The 20,226-nt window shown below is 42.0% G+C and overlaps 1 long non-coding RNA gene and 1 pseudogene across 1 annotated transcript; both read right to left on the bottom strand.

Annotated features, from left to right (window-relative positions):
- Positions 1-810: 810 nt before the first annotated feature.
- LOC130838299 (zinc finger protein 836-like) overlaps positions 811-20,226 on the bottom strand; it is a 46,765-nt pseudogene continuing 27,349 nt past the window's right edge.
- On the bottom strand, positions 15,138-20,100 carry LOC130838300 (uncharacterized). The gene is made up of 4 exons (XR_009049651.1): positions 18,427-20,100; positions 18,089-18,147; positions 17,893-17,943; positions 15,138-15,264 (listed from the first exon to the last, which is right to left on the bottom strand). It is a non-coding gene; the product is annotated as an uncharacterized LOC130838300 (long non-coding RNA).

Here is a 20,226-nt window from a genome sequence, read left to right as displayed (position 1 = left end):
CCCTTTCTCACTTGCACACCTCATATCACCCTGTTTGGCCCCGGAGGATGGCTGGTTAGCCAAAGACGGGTAAGATTCCTCAGGGGAGGAACAACCTAAGACAGGCACAGTCGCAGAGGGGCCAACAGGGGTGGGGCACAGACCCCTAATCCTTCTGAGAGAGGTCTCCTGCCCTCAGGACTGCTTTGCTCTCCACGCCCAGCTCAAATCTGCACCCTGCTCAGAGCCACATCTGCTCAAATGGAACCCAGGAGGCAAACAAAGATCATTGCCCCAGTCATGTGAGGCCTTTGTGTGTTTATTTCAAAGATAGCCTTGTTTATGGGACTAAACTGGAAGCGTTAGACCCTTAGGCTATGCCAAGAACTCAATAAAAGCAACCTGGGATCCATCAGCAAGGCTCTTGATCCTAGAGGTCTTGAGTCCCCCGGTCCCATCTTTCTCTTAAATCTGTGTCTGTGTTTTCTTTAAGCTTGCGGCACCCGTCACTCACCTTGAGTCGCGGAGCTGGTCTCCGCACAGCAGGTCCAGGGAAAAAAAAATAGTGAATTTATTTCTTACCATGATACCAGAATATATTAAAATTAAAGAATTATTTCACAGTATTTAGAATCACAGCAACAAGGAAATAAATCTGTGAGGTAGAAAACACTACAGGCTTAATAATCTTTGCCTGACACATGGACACTGGGCAGAGTGACCAGGTGCTACCTGGAATATTGCACTATGAGGAATAAGAATAAAGTCCATAGATATAATCTGGTGCCATTCCCATTCCCTTTCTCTGTTCTTAAGATACAAATATGAAACTTGAAAATTCAGATTTTTATTAAACTCATGGTGAACACTGAACACAAATGGCTAATATGTTTGAAAAAGACATCCCGAATTAATATTTCGATGAAAAGAAGACAAAATAAAAACTGGAAAAAATTTTACACCACAATTATCAATCTCCTTAGTCATGTAACAGCCAGGTTGATATAAAGACACTGAAGACTACATGCTCAAGGAGGAAGAAGGAGCAGAGGATCCATCACAGCCAACACGGCACCCTCCAGACTTCCTGTTAGGTGAGACTCATAAACCTCCTACTGGCAGTTACTGTTTTGCAGGCGGGCTATCACAAATAGAAACTGTCCGACCTGAGACATAGGATTGTTATTTAGTGATGGGGGTAGAATAGAGCAGTTCAGGAAGAATCTTGAATTTAAAATAGTGTGGATTCAAAAAACTTCATGAAGGCATCCCTGATGCGTTACATTTGTTAGCACATGTTACAGAAAATCCATAATATGTGTATAAATTATGGTGTGAGAATTTATGACAAATCTTCAGAACATTAGCCTGTAAAGTACGGGACAATTAAATTTTGGTTCACAAATAGGAGAGTGAGTCAAAAATGATCGACACTCTAGCTGTATAACTTATAGAAATTTTAATATAACCAGAGTGCGGATAATTTTTGAGACATCCTAGTATAATTACATTTTTGACCACCTGACCTACTCATCTGTAATCCTATTCATTACACCGTCTCTGCACTGATAAAGTACGCTCACTCATTCTGCCAGTGGGGACTGATTCCAATCACTGACTGTGTAGCAAGAAATAATACCGTGCCTTCAGGAGCTATCCTATAAGGGAACGTCAGCAATTACGAAATAAGACATGACTGTGGTAAGATGAAGAGGTATATGTATTAATACACTGACAGAGTGATATGGTGCCCTAATTTAAACAATGTATTCAGGAGATGCCCAAATGATGAGAGAATATCTGAACAAAAGCACTGATTAATTAAAAGAGCACATGCAAATTCACATGGAGACCATGAGGCAAAGGATGAAAGTGGTGTCTGGAATTCAGGAAACGAAGAAAATGAATTGTGATCTGGAGCACCCAAAAGAGCACAGGGCTTTGAAACCATTTAAAATTCTCGATGGAAAAAGAAGAGAATCTGTTTATTTAAGGCACCTACTTTGTGGTAATTTGCTACAGCAGAAATAGGAACTTTAATGATATGCTGTATGTAGAAAAACAAAAGAACCTAGAAACATTTCTAGGAAAAGAATAATTTACAAGATGTCAAGACACAAGTAGAATGTGCAAAAATAAATCACAATTTTATATACTGGAAATTTACAAATGGAAACTGAAAATTTAAATGTAATATCATATTGGTGATCCATCAGGAAAGTAAAATAATAACGTGTAAATCTAACAAAACAACGGGTTAAGGAACAGGAAGAGTCTCTACTACACCACACTGATGTTCATTAGGAACTTGTAATTGTTTGAGGGAACTGGCAACTGGGAACAATGTTTTGCAGAAACATTCTTGTGTCACCAAGTGTGCACTGCTCTTGCCTTACAGTTGAAGTGGTGTTACAGTTCTAGGAGATGATACATAAGGCTCACAAACACATCGCAGAGCCTGCCTGTCACCTTCTCCCCCAAACAGTGGTACAAAACAATAAACCCTTGGTCCGGGCAGCAGGAAGGAATCAGAGGAGTATTTTGCAATTTGAGACTAAGAGGCAGAGTGTGTATGAGAAGTGATGGAAGTGCTCCCACCTCAAGCAGGATTACTACTAGACAACAGTACAGTGGCACAGACGCAAATGTAGGAGGAATCATTTCATAATAATCAAGTACGGATTATGTGAAGACTGGTGAGATGTCACCCCAGGAAAGGTTTTTCCATTCATAACATTGGTGAGGGGATCTTCAGAATGAATTCCTTGGTGAATAAATTCCTTGTCTAAAGGCCTGGTCACAATAATTACATCTATCTGCTTTCTTTACACAAGAAGTATTCTAATAAACTCTAAGATGTGGACACCTGCTAAAAGCCTTGTCACTTCACTACACTATTAAACTCTCTCAAGATCATGGATTACCTGATGGTAAGTGAGACTTGAAAGCACACTGAAGACTTTGCCACACTCAATACATTCAAAAGGTTTCTCTCCAGTATGCATTCTTTGGCAGGTTTCAAGGTATGAATTTTGACTAAGCACACGGAGACAGTCATTATACTTGTAAGGTTTCTTTCCATTATGGATTATCTGGTGATAAGTGAGGCTGCACACACAAACACTTCACAACACTCACAATACCTGTAGCTTCTCCCCAGTACGAATTCTCAGAAGGATTGTCAAGTGTGGATTTTCAAGTATGAATTTTTTTTCAAGTTTCGATTTGGAAGATCTTCCCACATACAGCACATTTATATGGTTTTTCTGAAGTATGGATTTTCTGATGTGTACAGAGGGTTGAGACCTGAGGAAAGGCTTTTCCACACTCAATATGTTGGAAAGGATTCTTGCGAATTTTGATTGAAGAGCTTGCCACACTCAGTACATTTGAAAGGTTTCTACCCATTATGTAATTTGTGATGATTTCGAAGACATTGTTTGTAACGGAATGCCACGCCACACTCATCACATTTGTAAGGATTCTCCCCAGTATGTACTCTTCGATGACATACAAGGTTTGAATTTTTACTAAAGACTTTGCCACACTCACTACATTTGTAAGGTTTCTCTCCAGTATGAATTATCTGATGAGCTGCAAGGTTTCCTTTTCGACTAAACAGCTTGCCACACTGATTACATTTGTAAGGTTTCTCACCATTATGAATTCTCTGATGATGTGCAAGGTTTGAATTTTGACTAAAGGCTTTGCCACACTGATTACATTTGTAGGGTTTTTCTCCTGTATGAACTTGTTGATGCCTTGTAAGGGTTGGCTTCTCACAAAAGAACTTGCCGCACTCATTACAAAGTATGAATTTGTTGATGTCTTGCAAAGGTTCTCTTGTCGCGGAAGAACTTGCCACACTCATTACAACTGTGAGATTTCTCTCCAGTATGAGTTAGCAGATGACTTGTAAGGTGTGCTTTTTGACGAAAGACATCGCCACATTCACCACATTTGTAAGGTTTCTCTCCAGTATGAATTCTCTGATGAATGGCAAGTAATGTATTTTGATTAAAGACTTTGCCACATACACCACAGGCATATGATGTTGCGTTTCTATGCATTATCAAATGTCTCCTGAGTCCTAAGGTAGAATAAAGGGTGTTCCCACACACATGACATTTGTAAGGCATCTCTCCAGTATGAATTTTCTGATGATTTCTAAGATGTGAATTTTGCCTAAACGTCTTGCCACACTCATTACACTTATAAGGTTTCTCTCCTGTATGAACCCTCCGATGACTCACAAGGTGTGAATTTTGACGAAAGACCTTGCCACACATCACATTTACGCAATTTCTCTCTTCTATGCATTATCTGATGTCTACTGAAGTTTGAGCCCTTAGGAACGGTTTTGCCAGACTCGTTACATTTGTAAGGTCTCTCCCGGTGTGCTTTCTGGTCTTGTGTCAGTATTGAAGGGTGTAGAACATCACTCCCACATATATTAGAAATTTTGCCTTGGCCAGTAGGAGACATTTCTTGAGGTGGTGAAAATGAGGCACTACTGCTGATGCTCTTCTCAGCTGGATGAAATTCATCAATTTTCTGTTTACTTTTACACATATGCAGTGCATCTGAAAAGCTTGATGCAGCCATGTTTGCAATCGGCTTCTTTCCTGAATCCCTTCCACCAGGAAGAACTCTTCTATAAGTGACAAATTTGTTACGGGATGGAGGGATATTTTTGTAATTTCTTTCATCATCTCTGCCCTGACACCCAAGGTCATACATATTTTCCTGTATTTCCTGTAGGGAAAAATGCTTGATTCCACGGCTTTCACGGTTTCCCAACATGACCGGCTGCAAGAGTCCTCCTCTATCAATGTTTGATTTCAGTTGTAATTTCTTGATCACGTGTATATGAGAGATATCTACAAGATATAAAGAACCATAGATATACTATTCATTACACTGCATGAATAAATGTTTCATGGTGAATATATGATATGACACCAAAAGCAATACGTTTACCAAACACAATTATGAAACTTCTCAACCATGATGTTAAAAAATTTTAGGAACACTGGGACTTCCCTGCTGGCACAGTGGTTGGAAATCTGCCTGCCAAAGAGGAGGACACGGGTTCAATCCCTGGTCTGGGAGGATCCCACATGCCCTGAAGCCCACGTGCCTAGAGCCTGTGCTCTACAACAAGAGAAGCCACGGCAATGAGAAGCCCATGCACCGCAACGAAGAGTAGTCCCTGCTCACCACAACTACAGAAAGCCTCAGTGCAGCAACAAAAAGCCAACACAGCCAATAAATAAGAGTAAATTAATTAATAAAAATAATTTTAGGAACACTAAGAATAGGATTCTTTACTAAAGAAACAGTGATTACACGTAAATCAATTTAAGTTTAGGGTAGCCTAACTTCAAACACACTATGACAAAGTGTTTAAATTAGAAGAACTTATATTAACTCTCAAAAAAGAAAAGTTTTCCCACCATAACCACAAAGCATAAATACATTAAGACTAAACATACAGGGCTTCCCTGGTGGCGCAGTGGTTAAGAATCCGCCTGCCAATGCAGGGGACACGGGTTCAATCCCTGGTCCGGGAAGATCCCACATGCCTCAGAGCAACTAAGCCCATGTGCCACAACTACTGAGCCCGCACTCTACAGCCCTTGAGCCACAACCACTGAGCCTGCATGCCACAACTACTGAAGCCCATGTGCCTAGAGCCTGTACTCTGAAACAGGAGAAGCCACCATAGTAAGAAGCCCATGTAGGACAACAAACAACAGCCCCCGCTCTCTGCAATTACAGAAAGCCTGAGCACAGCAGCAAGGACCCAATGCAACCAATAAAATAAACTAATTCATTAAAAAGACTAAATATTCAAAAACCAGAAGTTCAGAAAGGAAACCTCAAAGGATATGCAAGAAGTGAGCTGTGTAACTAAGGCTGTTATTCAGCAATCCCTCCTTCAAATGGTTTCTGAGTCATCACAGCTGCACATATTAATTTAAGTCATATCCTGAGAGAGTTCGTCAATGGATGAAAGGGGATCATTTTTTCAGTGTGAGTAATGAAAAAGGTGGAGTGATGGGTAGAAAAGTACTAGGGAAACTGGGGAGATCAGAAGAACTTAAATATGTGAGCAAGTGACATTTCTTTCTTTTTTTTTTATACTTTGAGGCCATTCCTTTCTTTTTTTAAAATTATTTATTTATTTACTTTTGTTTATTGACAGCGTTCAGTCTTCATTGCTGCACGGGGGCTTTCCATAGTTGTGGAGAGTGGGGGCTACTTTTTATTGTGGTGCGCGGGTTTCTTATTGCAGTGGCTTCTCCTGTTGAGGAACACAGGCTCTAGATGCGCGGGCTTCAGTAGTTACAGAGCATGGACTCATTAGTTGTGGCTCCCGGGTTCTACAGCACAGGCTCAGTAGTTGTGGCATACGGGCTCAGTTGCTCCATGGCATGTGGGATCTTCCTAGACCAGGATCTAACCCGTGTCCTTTGCATTGGCAGGCAGATTCTTAACCATTGTGCGACCAGGGAAGCCTGCAAATGACATTTCTATCTGCTTCAAGGGACCATGTAAAGAAAGACCAGGACTGATAAGGAGCCTAAGTGGTGCACAAGGAATAATAAACATGGGGTATCATTGCTTGTGACTGCATATATGTGTGAATAAAAGTGTACGAGGCAACTAAAATTACTCAGGTTAAAAGAAGAACTGGCTTAACAAGTAACACAACAGTGTTCCATTTTTAACTGTGGAAATTCTACTATGAGTATGAGGCCAAAACGAAAGGGACTTAAAAACAGATATATTTTACATATAAAGCAGCTGTACATCTATTATATTATTTGCTATGTAGGGCAACAAATTCAATATTCGATAAGTCCAATTTCCATGTACATTTCCACAAAGAACAGATATATTTCATGAGATGGGCAAGAATGTCCTTAGCTGAAAGCTGGAGGAAAAACTACAATACAGCCACCAAGAGGAAATGTAACTTCCCTGGTGGCACAGTGGTTAAGAATCCGCCTGCCAATGCAGGAGTCATGGGTTCAATCCGTGGTCCAGGAAGATCCCACGTGCCACACAGAAACTAAGCCAATGAGTCAAAACTACTAAACCCATGTGCTGCAACTACTGAAGCCCGTGCAGCTAGAGTCCGTGCTCCACAACAAGAGAAGCCATTGCAATGAGAAGACTGTGCACCGCAATGAAGAGTAGCCCCTACTCACCACAACAAGAGAAAGCCCATGCATAGCAACGAAGACCCAACACAGCTAAATGAATAAATAAAATAATTTTTTTTTAAAAAGGAAATGGATGTTTCTTCCATATACAAACATACAGATGGGAAGAAACTGAAAAGTATAAAAGTTCCACAAAACATTGCAAAACAGAACAAAACTATCGTATAATGGAACAATAAGGCTTTGGGGAATATATCAAGCAAAACAGAAAAAATCTGGGAGATGTACAGTATGGAATATCCTTTACCCATAAAGAATAAAAATACCATGGTATTTTTTTTTAACCATTGTATTTTTAACAACACAGACGGACCATGAGGCTATATGCTCAGTAAACTAATTCAGAGAAAAAATAATACAGAATGATCCTACTTACGTATAAAATAAAATGAATTTAAAAATAAATTCTAAGAAAAGAAACAAAAAACAAGAGGCAAAGGAACAACAACATAGAGTAGAATACTTATTACTAAATTCAGGGGATTAGTAGAACAGGGAGAAATTAGTACAAGGAATAAATTTACAGCTCTAAATTGAAAGAGTTCTACAAATCTAATGTACATCATGGAAATGACAGATCAATACTATATTACATGTTTAAAAGTTAATAAGACATTAGACCTCAAATGTCCTCACCACACACACAAAAAGGGATCATTATATCACAGATGAATATATTAAGTAACCTACCAAGGTAATTACTTTGCCATGTAACTATCAAAATATACTATAGACCTTAAACTTACCCATGATCTACATTAACTAAATTTTAATAAGTCAGAGAAAGAGACAATACTAATAAGTAGACAAAAAAAGTCCTGGTTTACTAACTGAACATAAATAAATTAAAAAAAACAAACAAAAACAAAAACATCCAACCCAAATAAAACATCTTACAAGTACAAAATACCAGGACTTCCCTCGTGGCCCAATGGGTAAGACTCCGTGTTCCCCGTGCAGGGGGCCCAGCTTTGATCCCTGGTCAGAGAACTAGATCCCACATTCACACCACAACTAAGAGTTGACATGCTGCAACTAAAGAGTCTGCATGCCTCAACTAAAAGCCTGAATGCACAATGAAGATTCCAAGTGCTGTAGCTAAGACCTGGCACTGCCAAAATACATAAATAAATAAGTAAATATTTTTTAAAAATAAAATAAAATGGCTACTTGTGTCAATTAGCTGTAGTATTGAATTTCACTGAATAGGGGACTTTCCAGGTGGCACAGTGGTTAAACATCTGCCTGCCAACGCAGGGGACATGGGTTAGATCCCTAGTCTGGGAAGATCCCACATGCCGTGGACCGACTAAGCCTGTGTGACACAACTCCTGAGCCTGTGCTCTAGAGCCGACAAGCCACAACTATTGACCCTACATAACGCAACTACTGAAGCCCGCGCACCTAGAGCCTAAGCTCTGCAATAAGAGAAGCCACCGCAATGAGAAGCCCACACACCACAACAAAGAGTAGCCCCCACTCACCGCAACTAGAGAAAACCTGTGTGCAGCAACGCAGACCCAACACAGCCAATAAATAAATAAATACATAAATAAATTAATTAATTTAAAAAAAGAAAAGAAAAAACAGATGTGGAGAAAACCAGTAATCCAAATACACAACAATTTAGTTGGACCAATAACATATATGATATACAAAACTAATGAAAGATCTAAACCAGAGATCGAAGTGTATAAAACTGCTAAAAGTAAACATAGAAGAAAGCTTTCTCTCCCTTTCTTGTTTTTTTAAATTAATTAATTTATTTAATTGCCTGTGTTGGGTCTTTTTTGCTGTGTGCGGGCTCTCTTTTTAGTTCCGGTGAGTGGGGGCTACTCTTCGTTGAGGTGCGCGGGCTCCCTATTGTGGTTGCCTCTCCTGTTGCGGAGCACAGGCTCTAGGTGCATGGGCTTCAGTAGTTGCAACACATGGGCTCAATAGCTGTGGTTCACAGGCTCTAAAGCGCAGGCTCAATAGTTATGGCGCGCAGGGCTTAGTTGCTCCGCAGCATGTTGGATCTTCCTGGAGCAGGGATTGAACCCGTGTCCCCTGCATTGGCAGGCGGATTCTCAACCACTGCGCCACCTAGGAAGCCCCAAGAAAGCTTTCTGACATGGTATTCACCAATGATTTATCAAATATAACACAAAAATCACAGGTGACAATGTAAAAGCAGAAACTTGAACTACCACAAAGTTATAAACTACTGTGCATTAGACCACACTTAGTAGAGTGAAAAGTAATCTACATTATGGGAGAAAATACTTGCCAATGATCTATGTAGTAGCAGAACATCAAGAATAGATAAAGAACTCTAAAAATAAAAATCACTAATTGTACCATGAGGGGGCTAGCTCTTCCCCAATCAATCAACCCACAAGTGGAAAACAGGGGAAACAAACAACAACACTGGAGTAACATCAAATACACAGACCTGATGATTAAAGAAATAAAATCAAGATCATTTACTATGCATAGAAACATACAAAATGAAAGTAACAGTGCCATAAGCAAAACAAATGATGGTTCAACACTGAAGGAAGGTATCAATGCACTTCATAAGCTGTCTCACCTTTTTTTTTTTTTTTGGCCGCGTCTTGGCTTGTGGTATCTTAGTTCCCTGACCTGACCAGGGATTAAACCCTCACCTTTGGCCGTGAAAGTCCTAAACACTGGACCACTAGGGAATTCCAAAGTTCTCTCACTAAGGTGCTGCAAAAGTAAGTGCGGATGTAGAATGAACAACAGCACACACGGGCGACAAAACATATGGCATCAACAACAGTTCAGTCAATAGCCTCACTTGAGGATGTGAACTTGGACAACGTTATCTCTAGGAGAAATGCCTATGCCATTTCTTGAGGATCAAAGAGGGTGATCAGTAGTACATGTAAACGACAGTGTTACAGGGCTGTTGAGACATAGTTTGGTAACATTCCTCAAAACCAGAAAAGGAACTGGAAAGACTTATCAATCAGGGTCTTTATTTTATATTCTGGAACATGCTGCCCCCCTACGAACTAGCTTATCCTGGTGATTTTCTATGTAGCATGAAATATTGCAACAATGAGGGAAAGTATTTGCCATCAAGAATTTAATGTTACACAGTAAATCCATTCCACAGTGCCAAGCAGAAGTTGTCCATTAACTGCAGATACAGGATCACAGCAAAGAAACAGGATAACACATCAGACCCTGGGAGTATGTATTTCAAAGCAAGTTTCACAGGCAAAATCATGCAGACATAGGAGAATATGAAGTCAGAAAGAATATATATTTCTCTACTAGGTAGAGCACTAATAGAGAAAAAAAAATACAAGATATGAGGATCAAATATTATGAGTCCTTGACATGGACTCATGAGCTCCACCCACACAGTCCAAGCTAGAGTCAGAAAGATTCATAGGTTCTCCCCAAGAGGGACTAGGGATTAAAAAGAGGATCTCTCTGTCCACGTCTTTATAGTTTTCCTAAGTGACAGATACAGAAGAGCTAACGCACCTCCCTATTACACACTGCTGTGATGTGTGTGGCAAAGTCACAACAGAAAAAAATGGCTGAGGGATCTAAACAAGCAGACAGGGCTTGAGACAGCTACGTGCAGGTTGTGAGGAGCCACAACTGAGCACTGAAGGGAAGCAAGTCCAAAAGGAGAGCTGAGGGAGAAGTAGACCCCTTTAAAACAACCCTCTTCATGCTCCTCAAAATCAAGGAATAGGACTCTGGCCGAAGAGGACACAGGATGAGGGCCCTGTGGGGTCTCCCAGGCACTGGTACCATCCTTTAGCTCAACCGCCTGGAACCGCTTCCAGAAATGAGTGGCTGACAAACAAAAACTCTTCCAGGAGGACAATGACCTCCCGGCGCACTTGAAGGGCAGTCTAACCGAAAACATCCTGTACTGAGTGACTATGGTTCTGTGTCTGGGAGGCACTATCTACAGCCTGTACTGCCTTGGCTGGGCCTCCTTCCCTCACAAGAAGTGAAACCAAGGAGTCTGCAGGACCTCAACAAGCATCAATAAATATGCTGGCTTCTTGGGAACACCCACACACACACACAAAAATCAAGGAATAACAGGATCATAGGAGCCAAATGGCCATGTGATGTAGACCACGATAAAGACTTTGCCTTTGTCCTGGTAGAGCTCCTGCACCAATGGAGGGTGAAATGATACATTTTACACCTTGAGAGACAGAGTAATAATTCAGGGAGAAGAAAAATTTCCTCTCAGACTTGACAACAAATAAACTTGTATGTTCCCGAACAACTCTCCATCTTGGTAGACGTTCCCAAAGACTACTAAGGCTGCATTTTCCTCTCTGCCCTTCTGCGATGTGACCTTTGTTCAAAGTTTGATGCAGTCCCACGCATTTGGGTTTCTGCTATTTGCATGTCACTCTTCACACTCCAGAGAGCATGCTTCCTATTGCTTGAATATGCAAAGAATATTCACATCAAAACCAGAAATTCCTGCCTATGAAAAAAAAAAGGCAACTGCTGTGGCTTTTCCAGAATTCCAGCTCTGTTCACATGAGAGTGAGGACCTTACAGGTGGGTCTGGAAAAATGTTTCACAAACTCAGCCACTGCTTGCCTCTTCTCAATGCAGAGGGAACAATGTAATGTTCAGATATCCAGCTCTCCTCCAAGAAGTACAGAATAAAAAGCACAGGGGTAGAACACGTTAGACATACTCAAACACTGGAAAATCTCCTGGTGTATCGTGAAGTGGCCAGATCATATGAAGACAGGGCATGTTTAAACTCCTAATGCTATATCATGAAGCTTTTCTTGCCCGGTCAAAATGGCTTTGAACTCAGTTAAGCAAGGCAGGAGATTACAAAATGCAAACAAGGGTAAATGCAAAAATACCCTCCCAACTGTTGGAAGGAAGTTATCCTCACCCACAATGATCAGGTTCCTGTAGGTCTCCAACATCATGTCCCTGTACAAGGTCCTCTGAGTAGGGTTCAGGCATTCCCACTCTTCTGGAGAGAATTTGATGACCACATCCTTGAAGGTCAACCATGCCTTAAATAAGAAAACATTTCACCAAGGGCCAGGAACAGAGTTCTTATGTGCATCTTAAATGAGCACAGGTGAAAAGGCCAATTAGGTTGAAGTCTGTATTCTGACACAACCATGTAAAGCTATTTGGAGCTACCTGTGTGTCTAATTTTAATTCCTTATGCTTTGTCATAGAGATTACAATATTCTCCAACGAGAGGTAGATTTCTCACTTTTGTGGGCGACACATGCAATACAAACAAAGAAAAATTCAACACTGGGCTGTCTCTGTGGAAGGGTTAGATACCACGTGCTACACACTGAGGGGTCACCACCCTCCTGGATGAGGAGGAGCGTGCGTGCTGCCCTCAGAGATGACAAAGGCCACAGTGGGTCTGAGGAATGCCCAAAACCTCCAACCGTGATGATGACAGGAGCAGCGGAGACGAACACTGTCTGAACACTTCCCGTGTGCTCCGCATGACTCTAAATGTGTTACGTGTACAAAGTTGTTATCTGCATCACAGCTCATTAGAGAAAGATCTGTTCTGATCTTGCAGAGGAGAAAACTGTGTCAGACACTCTGAGAAACTCAATTCAGGTCAAGAACCTAAGGAATCGAGAAAATAGCTCTTTTTCTCCTCTGCCTGCCAGATGCAGAGGAGATTTTTCTCTGATACTCATTGTGAGGACCTGGTCGAGCTCCTGGAGGTAAAACTCACAAAAATGTGGAGCGGACTCACTACGACTGGGTCCCCAGGAGTTTTTAACCCTTAGACTTGTCCACTTGGAGACTCCTTCAATTCAGTTGTGGTTCAGATTTCCCTGCTTCAACAGCGGTTCCTGCCAAGGGTTCAGCTCTAGAGTCTCTGCTCCGTCCACCTTCTAGACAGCAGTATGAACCAGTATCAGCAGTATTTCGTCTTGTGGAACTGAAAATCACAGCCACAGAAAGACAGGAAAATGAAAAAGCAGAGGACTTTGTACCAGATGAAGGGACAGGATAAAAACCCAGAAACACAACTAAATGAAGGGGAGATAGGCACCCTCCCAGAAAAAGAATTCAGAATAATGATGGTGAAGATGATCCAGGACTTTGGAAAAAGACTGGATGCAAAGATCAAAAAGTTTACCAAAGACCTAGAAGAATGAAAGAGCAAACAAACAGAGATATGCAACACAATAACTGAAATGAAAAATACACTAGAAGGAACCAACAGCAGATTAACTGCGGCAGAAGGGCGAATAAGTGACCTGGAAGACAGAATGGTGATCATCACTGATGCAGAAAAGAATAAGGAAAAAAGAATGAAAAGAACTGAAGACACCCCAGGAGACCTCTGGGACAATGTTAAACGCACCAACATTCACATTATAGGGGTCCCAGAAGGAGACGAGAGAGAGAAAGGACCCGAGAAAATATTGGAAGAGATTCTAGTTGAAAACTTCCCTAACGTGGGAAAGGAAATAGCTACCCAAGTGCAGGAAGCACAGAGCGTCCCAGGCAGGATAAACCCAAGGAGAAACACGCCAAGACATATAGTAGTCAAACTGACAAAAATTAAACACAGAGAAATGTTATTAAAAGCAACAAGGGAACAACAGCAAATAACATACAAGGGAACTCCCATAAGGCTAACAGTTCATCTCTAAGCAGAAACTCTGCAAGCCAGAAGGGAGTGGCATGATACATTTAAAGTGATGAAAGGGAAGAAGCTACAACCAAGAACACTCTACCCAGCAAGGATCTCATTCAGATTCGACGGAGAAATCAAAAGCTTTACAGACAAGCAACAGCTAAGAGAATTCAGCACCACCAAGCCAGCCCTACAACAAACGTTAAAGGAACTTCTCTAAGCCGCAAACAGAAGAGAAGAAAAGGACCGACAAAAACAAAATCAAAACAATTAAGAAAATGGTCATAGGAACATACATATCGATAACTACCTTGAATGTAAATGGACTAAATGGACCAAACAGAAGACACAGACTGGCTGAATGGATACAAAAACAAGACCCATATATATGCTGCCTACAAGAGACCCACTTCAGACCTAGGGACACGTACAGACTGAAAGTAAGGGGATGGAAAAAGATATTCCATGCAAATGAAAATCAAAAGAAACCTGGAGTAGCAATAATCACATCAGATAAAATAGACTTTAAAATAAAAAATGTTACAAGAGACAAGAAAGGACATTACATAAAGATCGAGGGATCCATCCAAGAAGAGGAGATAATAATTCTAAATATATATGCACCTAGTATAGGAGCACCTCAATACATAAGGCAAATGCTAACAACTATGAAAGAGGAAATGCAAGGCAGAGATAGAGACACAGGTGTAGAGAATAAACACATGGACACCAAGTGGGGACAGCGGGGAGGGTTGGGGGGGATGAATTGGGAGATAGGGATACCAAATTGTGCACTGTAAATATATGCTGTATATTGTCTGTTAACTGCATCTCAATAAAAGTTCTTAAAAAAAAAAAAAAAAGAACCTAAGGAATCACACAGCAAAAAGCTGAACTCCTAAGGTTGGATTCTGGAAATGAACTTTAAAATCAAAGAGTTAAGTAACACATAGAGCATTAAAAGTACATTGCCAGAAGATTCCCTGAAAAAACATGGAAGAACTTCAAGGTGAACCACAGGGAGCAGCCCACAAGACCGTTATACACATACATGCACACACACACACACACACACAAAATGTTAGTAATTTTAGTATTGTTTAAACCGTTCACATAATAGTATAAAAAAATTCAAGGCCAGGGAATATTATAAAAATACAATTTCTACCAAAAAAAAATATGACACAGTTTTAAAATCACGATGACTTTTATATACAGCATGGAATTGCACATCCATGCACACACGCACACATGTCACCACTACAGTAACTGAAAGGAGAGGCGTGTCCTCTGCACAGACTTTCAGTTTTCTTCATCACTGTTATTCATGTGCATTTCCAAACCCCTCAGACACCGAACATGTATCAACTGTAGTCAACTGTGTTTATCAACATGATTCCATATGGGCTATTGAAAAATAAGAGGACAGAAAGGAAAAAAAAGCACAATACTCTAATTCCAACCTCAATAAAATAACTATATTAAAAATATACATAAAAAGGAATGATATTGAGTTATTTGTAGTGAGGTGGATGGACCTAGAGCCTGTCTGACAATATGGAATCTAAAAAAATGGTAGATGAACCCAGTGGCAGAGCAAGAATAAAGAGGAAGATGTAGAGAACGGACTTGAGGACATGGGGCGGGGGTATACACTACCAAATGTAAAATAGATAGCTAGTGGGAAGCAACTGCATCAAACAGGGAGATCAACTTGAAGATTTGTGATGACCTAGAGGGGTGGGATAGGGAGGGTGGGAGGGAGGCTCAAGATGGAGGGGATATGGGGACGTATGTATAAGTAAGCTGATTCACTTTTCTGTACAGTGGAAACTGGCACAACAGTGTAAAGCTACCATACTCCAATAAAGTTCGAACGAAAAAACGCATATATATATGTACATAATTTTGTCCATTTAGCCTTACACTTACAGGTTTTAAGAAAGGCAAGAGAGTTTCCTTATTTTTTTTTTCACTAATAAAACTCTGATTCAAAACTGGAAAAGTTATTACTATTATACATTATTTGTACAGATTAATAAAATTATCATGATAATAAAATTAAAAACTTATTGGACAGTTAAAAATCATGACAAAAAGAAACATGGAAAAAAGATATTGTAATTAAGCAAGAATATTTCACCAAACATCATGATCAGAAGAAAACACCTGATTAATTCCTGCTAAAGTTACAGGGGAGAAAATCGGACTGGCCAGAGCTCCTGCCTTTCACCACTATACAGGGTGCCTGAGCAGGGACCCACTAGAGGAAGCAACAGGAGGAAGACAGAGAATAACAGACACACAGAGAGGGACTTCCTTGGTGGCGCAGTGGTTAAGATTCTGCCAGCCAATGCAGGGGACACGGATTCGATCCCTGGTCAAAGAAAATCGCACGTGCCTCAGAGCAACTAAGCCTGTGCACCACAATTGCTGAGCCTGTACTCCAGAGCCTGCAAGCGACAACTACTGAGCCTGCATGCTGCAACTACTGAAGCCTGAGGGCCTAGAGCCTGTGCTCCACAACAAGAGAAGCCACCGCAGTGAAAAGCCCGCACACCACAATGAAGAGTAGCCCCAGCTTGTTGCAACTAGAGGAAGCCCGTCTGCAGCCACAAAGACCCAATGGAGCCAATAAGTAAATAAAAATAAATTTAAAGAAAATAATCAAGATGATGTGGTACTGGCATAAACACAGATACATAAGCCAATGAAACAGATTAGAAAACTCAAATAATCCTAGAAATATATGTAAAATGCACAGACAAGGGTGCCAAGGCTACACAAAAGGTAGAGGATAGTCTCAGTAAGAAATGGTGCTGAGAAAAGATACTAGCCAGCAAAAGAGTGAAGCTGGAACCTTAACTGCATTAAAGGTAAAAACTTCTGTGTGTCAAAGGATACAATCGAAGGTAAAAGTCAACCTCTTAAGAATGGAGGTGATGAAAGTGGTTCAAAGAATTTCCAACTGTCAGAGATTCAGGTTGATTTCACAGTTTGAATGCAAGGATGGAATAAAGCACCTTCTACCACGGATGTAAGGTTCTGAACTTTCCATTCCATTCCCAATCATTAAGATTAAGTCAGTGACTTGCTCCCTTAGCTTCAATTGCCTTTGAGGAAGTCAGAACAAATTTCCCCTTGTTGCCACTTCGCTGGAATCCACCTTGGCTGAGAGATGCGAGTATATACTCAAGCCAGGCAAAGCAAGATGACGGGCCAGAGGAAACCCAGAAGGAATGCCCATATAAGTGAGTCAAACTACTATGAAGGTGCAAATGTTTCTCGGGACCTGCCTGTGTGCCTCTACTCACACCAACTCCTTTGCCTCTACTTGCTTCACTACTTTTCGTCTCTCTATCGAAATTTGTTTCTACAAACGAATTCGAGCCAGGGGCCTTGTCAATGGATTCAGCGCTCTCACTGTCTCCACCTGACTTCAACCTCTAGCTGGGAGATGAGATACTGCTTCAAGCCTCGGTAGGCTGAGGCCAGCAAAGATCAGCTTTTCAATGTATCCCTACCTAAATGACATCTATTGTCTCTTTTCAGCCAACTAGGTAAGCGAATCAGATAACTCTGCTGCCAATATAATGTGCTAGAACACAAATCTAATCAGACCACTGTTGACTTTGATCCCTTTATTGGTTTTTCATTGTCTGTTCACTTAAACAAATTTTAGACATTAAAAAAAAAACTTCCTCCTTATCGGTCTGTTTTCCAGATCTTACCAGGTATTGTGCATATTAATACCTGACTTGCATGTGCAGCTTCTTTAGTCTGGTTTATGGAGGGGAGACAGTGCATCCAGATGCAGCCCCTCAACACTCCCTGCTGCCCAAGAGCACTGACACCACCTCTCCAATCCATGGGTGTGAAATCTAAGTGGAGATGATAGGGACTGAGGGAAGGACCAAGGTGAGTGTAAACCCACAGGTGTCAGGCAGGACACTTCAGAGTCAGGGAAGATTAGGGAGACCAAAGAAGGGCATTTTGGGAGGACAGACTAAGAATCAATTCAAAAAATGATTTTACCTGAGAAAGAGTCATTCCTAACTCCTTTTCTTTCCCCTTCCTCCTCTTCCTCTTTGCAGAACACATGAAAAAGGAGAAAACAAACTATTAGACTACCTGCTAAAACTAGCATTCCACTGTTAATATAAAAGATCAAAGATCACGGACAACTCTATCAAGGGTCCACCAAAATAGTATAAAATTATTTATTACGTACCAAAGAGATTTTCCAGTATAAAAGATAAAGAGGAGAAAGCAGGCAGGATTCCAAGACATCTGAAATACAATTTTAAAAGAAACAATTTGTGAGTTTTTTTCATCTCATAATTGTGGTGTCAACGTTTTAAAAAGACGACAATATATCATGTTTAAAGAATGACTTGACTATAAAAGACCACCAAAGCTTGTTACAGATATTAATGATTAGTTATAGGGAAGTAGAAACTGAATGAACTAAAATTCACTCCCAGCTACAAACAGAATTATATGTAAAGAAGTGAAAAAGAAAACCCATCACAAAAAATGAACAATTTTAATGTTGCTTTTAAAACATACCATGTAGTGACAGATTCAATGACTTTTTGCCCCACGTGGCCTCTCCCTACTCCTCTGCCCCATGTCAGGGAGAAAAAGGGAAGGGGTGACTCACAACTGAGTGCATTAAATCACTGCCAACTGGCTAAATAGGGTTTACAAATGGAAATTATCGTCTGATACAAATAATTACAAAATGCATAAGAAAGGAGTTCTGAAATTCTCACCCACATCTGCATAATTATAGAAAATTTAATTTTACTACATTCCAAAAAAAACATATATCACAACTTAATCATCCACATCCAAATAACTCACCATCCCTCTGCATCCAGTTCCCACCACCTACCTGCACTACTGTGTTTCCGTTTCATTTAGTTTCTCTCCCTTCCTGTTTCTGTCTTTTTTTCCCCTCTGCTCTCCTGCTGTTCCTGCCCTCCTTTCTACCTCTTCCCTCACACCTGTCCTGCCCCCACTCTGCAACCAGTCCTCCCTCTTGATGCTCTTTCTCCCCAACCTGTCTGACTGCCCTAAATCTCTGTGTATTTCGGCCTTTCTTCCCCCACCTGCTCCCTCTCTGGCCTCCAGGTTACACCCCTTCTACCGCTCTTACACTCCCTTCCTGCTCCCCATCTGGCACCCCAGGTGGCTATGCTTCCTTCCAGCTCTCTCTCTTCCGCTCCTCTTCTGGTCACACTCTGTCCACTTTCTCTCCCAGCACCGCGTTGCTCTGTAGCCCAAGGTTCTAAGTCTTTCACCCTCTCGCCCCGCACTGTGTGACGTGCCTCTGCTTTGTTACCCCCGCCCCGCCGCTGTCCAGGGCCCCTCTCAGTTGCTCTCCAATCCCTAGAGATCCGACTTGTTAAAATTTTACTTCTTTATTTTATTCAGCTGCAATTTTCACTGCTTAATCGCTTTCATTTCACTGTCTTTTTACAAGTCCCTCAGCCACCCGTCATATTCCCATCGATTCTCCATTATTTTCTCGTTCTGACGTTTATCACTCTCAGTCGCTCTTTGCTTCTCGTGATCCCCCTGGCCCACGTATTTACAGGGATGGAGACTGAAAAAGATGCCGCCTACAGCAAAAGACCATTTCCCACAGGGTGGGATTCTGGACAGAAGAACACTATGTGTCACACGGCTGCCCCAGGTCACCCCCACCCCCCACGCGGGGTCAGGGGACGGGCTGACTACGAAGGGGACGCCTGCGAGACAGAAACACCGGCCTGAGGAGACGCGAGGACAGAGGGGCTGGGGGGGGGGTGGTCTCAGGAGAGGGGCGGGCTCCCCAGGATCCCAGGACCAGACGGAGGGCGCGGCCTCTCCCAGAGCCGGACGGCGCCGCCTCCAGGGGCCGAGAGGCCGAGGCTGGGGGGCGGGGGGCCCCTAGCTCAAGAGAACTTCACGTGGCGGGGCGGAGGTACTAAAGGCTTTTAAGCAGGAAAACGCAGTGAAAGGCGGTCACTACGTGGACCGAGGGCAGAAAAGCCAAGGGCAGGGAGCAACCTCGGGGCGAATCCAAAGCCACCGCTAACGGCGACGTCTGCATTCACTGGGGCGGGGGGCGGGGGACTCAGACTTCAGGTCCGTAGTCGCTCCGCGGCCGGAGGTTTGCGTCAGGGGGGCGGCGCAGCACAGATTTACACCAGAAAAAAGACACTCATCCTCTGCAGCTCGACCTTCACTCCCCCAGCCCCACTTCCGGACCCGAAAGAAACTGGAGGAGCGGTCGTAGAGGCGGGGCTTCCGAGCTCCTGGGCCTGCGCGGAGCGTTATCGAATGGGCGGGGCCAAAACGGAGCCAAGGTGCGCGCGCGCG

Source organism: Hippopotamus amphibius, chromosome 16 (assembly GCF_030028045.1).
Source record: "Hippopotamus amphibius kiboko isolate mHipAmp2 chromosome 16, mHipAmp2.hap2, whole genome shotgun sequence".
Classification (NCBI taxonomy): domain Eukaryota; kingdom Metazoa; phylum Chordata; class Mammalia; order Artiodactyla; family Hippopotamidae; genus Hippopotamus; species Hippopotamus amphibius.
The sequence above is the reverse complement of the archived record's forward strand: the minus strand, read 5'-3'. Positions and strand labels throughout refer to the sequence as shown.